This window comes from Dipodomys spectabilis, unplaced genomic scaffold, assembly GCF_019054845.1.
Source record: "Dipodomys spectabilis isolate Male_0828 unplaced genomic scaffold, ASM1905484v1 ptg000105l, whole genome shotgun sequence".
Taxonomy (NCBI): Eukaryota; Metazoa; Chordata; class Mammalia; order Rodentia; family Heteromyidae; genus Dipodomys; species Dipodomys spectabilis.
This window is the reverse complement of record NW_024870782.1, coordinates 1641644-1647069: the sequence shown is the minus strand read 5'-3', so window position 1 is coordinate 1647069 and position 5426 is coordinate 1641644. Positions and strand designations below refer to the sequence as shown.

Below are 5426 nucleotides of genomic sequence, written 5' to 3'. Positions count from 1 at the left end.
ATAATGAACAATTATATTTTGATAAAATACCTTCTAGTCTGAACAGTGCTGTCTGAACTGTTCATCTCTCTATGATCCCTTGTAACTAAGATTAATTTTGTTGCAGTAAGACAATCTTTGCTGTCAGGGTAAGATACTCTGGTGTGTCTGTTCCTACATGGAAGAATGGGAAAGGGTCAGGGAGACATTTGTGCCAGTAAGACCTCATTTGGGACATTTTAAGCTGCACAAGTTTAGAAGTAGCTCTTGAGCAAAGCTTACTTTGAATCCCTTAGCTCCACAAATCTAACTCAGTTGGACAAATAAGTACTTGAAAAAGCCATCACCTTTCGACCTAGCTATAAAGGCTTCAAAGTATGATCAGGTTTAAAATGAAAAAGACTTAAAATAGTCATTGACAAAAAAGTTTGAAATGTGAGCAATTGATTAAACAATATACATTTTTTCCCCACTCTACACAGAATTTTAGGGAAATAAGATCAATAGCATTGCTAGGAACAATAAGGTTTCCTTGTTACAAATAGGCAACGAAAGATATATGCCTATATTAAGATTGCATCATTAACTACTTAAATTTACAAGATACTATATGCTTCAGCAGCACATCTACCCAAATTGCAACAATACAGAGAATTACATGGCACTTCCACAAGGATGATATGGAAATTTGTGAAGTATTCTTCGGATTCAAGAAATGAAAAACAGTTATTAAAAAGTTGATTACAAAGATACAAGTGAAAGAATACATTTAGTTCATAGAATTAAAAGTTTGTCTTCAGTGTATTAACTCTTCATCTTAGAAAGGCCTTTACATAGCATAACCTTTACAAAACATTTGAAATTAGATAACATTGTCATTTTATCCCAAAGAAATAAAATACTATAAGGACCTAGGAAAAACGGAATCTTAAACTGTTTCTATATGGAATGCAATCTGAAAGGACACATTTATTAATGAACCTATATATTATAAATCAATGTAGGATTCAAAGTATTATATTTGGAGAGAATGAAATAGATTTTGGACATTATGCAAACAGAATACAGACTATTTTAAAATAAACTTTTTCAGACAAGTACCAGAAATATTTTTAGTTTCTTTACTACTCATTTCAACAGGTAAGTTAAACTTATTTCTGATTTTAAAAAATCACAAACTCTGCAGAAATCATTATAGATATATACAAACAAGTCTTGAATACATTTTGATATCAAAGTCAGGCAATTCACTTGGAAGAATACCATGGAATCCATGAATTTTTACAGTAAGATATTGCTGTTACTTTGTATTGTGAGAATATTTTGGAAGGACACAAAGATGGACCATCATTTTTGAAATTTAAGAAACTTAACCGAACCATTACAACATATGAGAACAATTTCAACAGCCTTCCACAACTTCAAAGATGTAGTGATACATATTATGCTTTTTGCAATATCAAATGCAGTTTCTTCCAAGTTGTTCTTCAGACCTGGTTTGATAAAATGGTTCAACAGAAGGCAATCCAGCATATTTTTTTTACCTCTATTCCCAGCAGCAAGATGCAAGGGGGTCAAGAGGCATTTAGTTTGGACATTGGTATCTGCATCATGATGAAGTAAAAAAGAAGCAATTCTGGTATTATTCCATGTATAAGCACTGTGCAGGGGTGTCCGGCCATCGACAATTATTTCATGAATATCTGCCTCGAGCCACCAACTCATGGACAATGTCTAAGTGTCCATTGTAGGCTTGCCAATGAAGTGGGGTATACTCATCCTCATTCCTAATATTCACATGAGTGGCCTTTTTGGAAAGTAGTGTCTACACTGTAGTAAGCTGAGTATTTTCGGCAGCCCAACGAAGAAATTTGCTTGGATCCTTCTCCATCTTTTTTCTTGCAAATGATACCATTCCTCACTTTTTCATCTTGTTCCTTGTCTTCATCAGAATTGCCTAACCAGTGACTTTGAGTACCACTGGGAATGAGGTGCCTATGTATTTCCCCAATAATTCACATTGGTTGAACTGGTCAGAAAAATCCAATGAATTTTCTGCTTCTGTTTTTTCACCATGATTTGTTTTCTCTTTTTCCATGTTTTCTATTCTAAATTATTCTCACTGGTGAATAGGGAATTGATAGAGAAAAGAGAAAGATTTTCCTCTATATTCAAAGTTATAGGCTGAAAATGATGACCAGTGGTGTCTTCATGTGCAGCTTATTCTAGGAATGAGAAAATAGGAAATAATGCTTTCTATGAAAATGATTGGGATAATGGCAGAGCAGAAAGTGAAATGATGCAAGCAAAAATATAAAAGCAAAATAAATTAAGATAATTATGGAGCAATCATATTATCTATGAGAACCATGAAAAAGAGAGAGGAAGAGAAAGATGTACAATGACCTAGCTAGCCACAAATTCCATCCATGCCTCTGATCAATTTATAGAGGAAACAATTTTATTTTTAAAAAAGAGATGAAAATAGAATTTATGTATTTACTTGAAATTAGTAAATACATTTTAGTAGCCTACCCAAAGATACATAGCTTTGACTAAATTACAGACAAGAATATAAATCCTTGACAATTCTAGTAACAGATCTGACAAATCAGTTAAATCACACTTTTCCTGTACAATGAACGAATGTGTCTATTCTAGAAAAGCAGCTAGAGAAAGGAGGCCGATTGTATCTGTAACAAAACTTTGTGGAAAATTGTATTGAGGATTACTTACTGGTGATCCACTTGCACTGGAAGCGTGATTCTGAACTCTTGCTTGCTGATTCTGAATTATTGCTTTAATCATTATATTCTCCAGGAAGAAAAAGTGAGATTTAATTGATAGCAAAGAACTACTAATACATTTTGACTTCTCATTAAGCACCTTCAATCATCAAAATCACATGAAGACAATAGACAGGCCTACTTATTTTAGATGAAAATGTGTGTCTTTACAAAAACAAGAAATTTAAGTAGTCATACAAAGGACTTCTATTTTATTACTGCGTTATACTTTTCCCTAATGTTGGGCAACAATAAATAATGGACCTATTAGAAAGCTTTTATACCTCATATGTTCAATAGTGAGTCCTCTTATATTATATCATGGTATTTTTTGTTTAGGGCCTTAAGAAGAAATTTACTACCATGAATTTCTGACAGGACAATATCATCACTATACATCTTGTTTCTATACACTCAGTTTTAAATTACTATCTAAGTATGTGCATTAATAACTATAGAGGAAAAAGAAGCCACATGGTGGCTTTTGTTTTTAATCCTAGCTAATAAGAAAGATGAAATCTGAGGATTGTGGTTTGAAACCAGAAAAAGCAGGGGGAAAAAAGGCCATTAGATTCTGATTTGAAAGTAACCAGCAAAAGCTAGAAATGGAGCTGTGGGAAAGCAGTAAAATGCTAGCCTTGAGAAAACTAAAACAAAAAAGTAACAAATTCTGGGACAGAGCCAGGCCCTGAATTCAAGCCTTAGTATTAAAACCAAACAAATTAATTAATAAATTAATTAAAATAAATTAAGTGGTCATTTGTGGAGAGGCAAGTACAATGAAACATGCATGGTGACTAGATTGTGTACTTTTTTTAATAAGGAAAACTATCATTTGTACTAATCACTAATATTTTATTTGAACTTTTTTGTATAATAAACTCTGAATGTATATGTGTGTGTACATGTGTGCACATGTGTGTGCTGATGCAATGTTGTTTGCCAATGTGGACAGGGTGAGGTTGAAAAGAGCTGTGTTGCAATGTTTTTATTTATCAGCATTCTGTCATGTCATTTTATTGGAACCACCCTTCTGTACATATATATGTCAAATAATGTCATCATAATCAAAATATTTACAACATTAAGTTAGATAAAAGAGATCACTTTCAATTCCTTTTATATGTTAGGTAGGATGATACAGAAATAATTAGGTAGTAAGTTATTTCTGTAAGATGTCTGTCAGTACAAAATATGTATTTGACCTCTTAAATTGGTCATACTTTTAACATATACGCATTGAGTGTGTTTGGCCAACTTGACCAAACAGGTATTACTCTCTGGTTAATCCTATGAAACACAAAGTGGATAAACTCTTTCCGGATTTCTATTGAAAACAACTTTCTTCGTAAGATCATATCTATTCTCACTAAGATAATCTACCCTGTATTTATTAGGTTTGAATATCCCATCATATTGACTGAAAATCAGTATTGTGGATATGCTTGTTAGATATACCTTTCAAAAACAAACAAACAAAAAGCATGTGTCACCTCCAGATTGTGGATGCATTTGAAGTTGTTTTGTACCTGCAATGAGATCTTCACTAATGTTTCTTTTATGGGAGTAACTATCACAACATTAACAAATAAGGCTTTTCGAATCTTTTCCAATATAAATAACATCCCAGAGTGAGTCTTGTAATTTCTGAAGACCCTTTGAATATTTTAGTATTATTTAAGTTCATTGACTATAGAGCAAAAATCATTTCTGAAATAAATATTGTTAAAATCTGAAAATGTAAGTGGGTATATAGGATTTGTGCATCATTTTATGAAAAACCAGTTCTTATGAAACTAAATAAAATAGAATAAAAGAATGTAAGTGAATTGGGTAAGCTATTATTATAACTTGGTTTTCTATTAACATAGTCCTTTGAATGGATGATTCAGTTAAATTATTTCATTTGTGTCACTGCACTTCTTATTTTTAGAATCTTTGTAGTTATAAGAGTGAATTTGTAGTATAAATAAGGGTCTTTTAAAATGGATTAAGCTTGTCTTTTGTGTTCTACTCCTAAGAAAATGAGTTATTTTCAAGCTTTAATAGTTTATAATTTAATCTTCAGTATCATAAGGCATTAAAAATGCAATAGAATTGATGTCTTTTTTTCATAAAAGAAAGGCAAATCCATTTCCTAACAAATGGGGCGATGTCATTCTTTCTGATGGAGGCATAGAATTCCATTTTGTATATATAACACATTTTCTTGATCCATTCATCTACTGAGGGGCATCTGTTTTGGTTCCATATCTTAGCTACCGTAAATAATGCGGCAATAAACATAGTTGTGCTGGTAGCTTTATAGTGGTCTTGTTTGTGATCATTTCGGTAAATGCCCAAAAGTGGGATTGCTGGGTCATAGGGGAGCTCTAGGTGGAGTCTTTTGAGGAACCTCCATACTACTTTCCAAAGTGGTTGAACAAGTTTACACATCCACAACAACGTAGTAAATATCCCGTGTGTCTACATCCCCTCCAGCATCTGTTGTTACTAGAGTTCTTGATTATATCCACTCTAACTGGGGTGAGGTGGTATCTCAATGTTGTTTTGATTTGCATTTCTTTTATGGCTAGGGAATTTGAGCATTTCTTCATGTGTCTATTGGTCATCCTTCTTTCCTCTTCAGAGAAGTTAATAGTCTAGGAAATTTGTTTAACA

The 5426-nt window shown here is 32.7% G+C and overlaps 1 pseudogene; it reads left to right on the top strand.

The window, feature by feature from the left end:
- Positions 1-589: 589 nt before the first annotated feature.
- LOC122114087 lies at positions 590-689 on the top strand (annotated as a pseudogene).
- Positions 690-5426: the final 4737 nt, after the last annotated feature.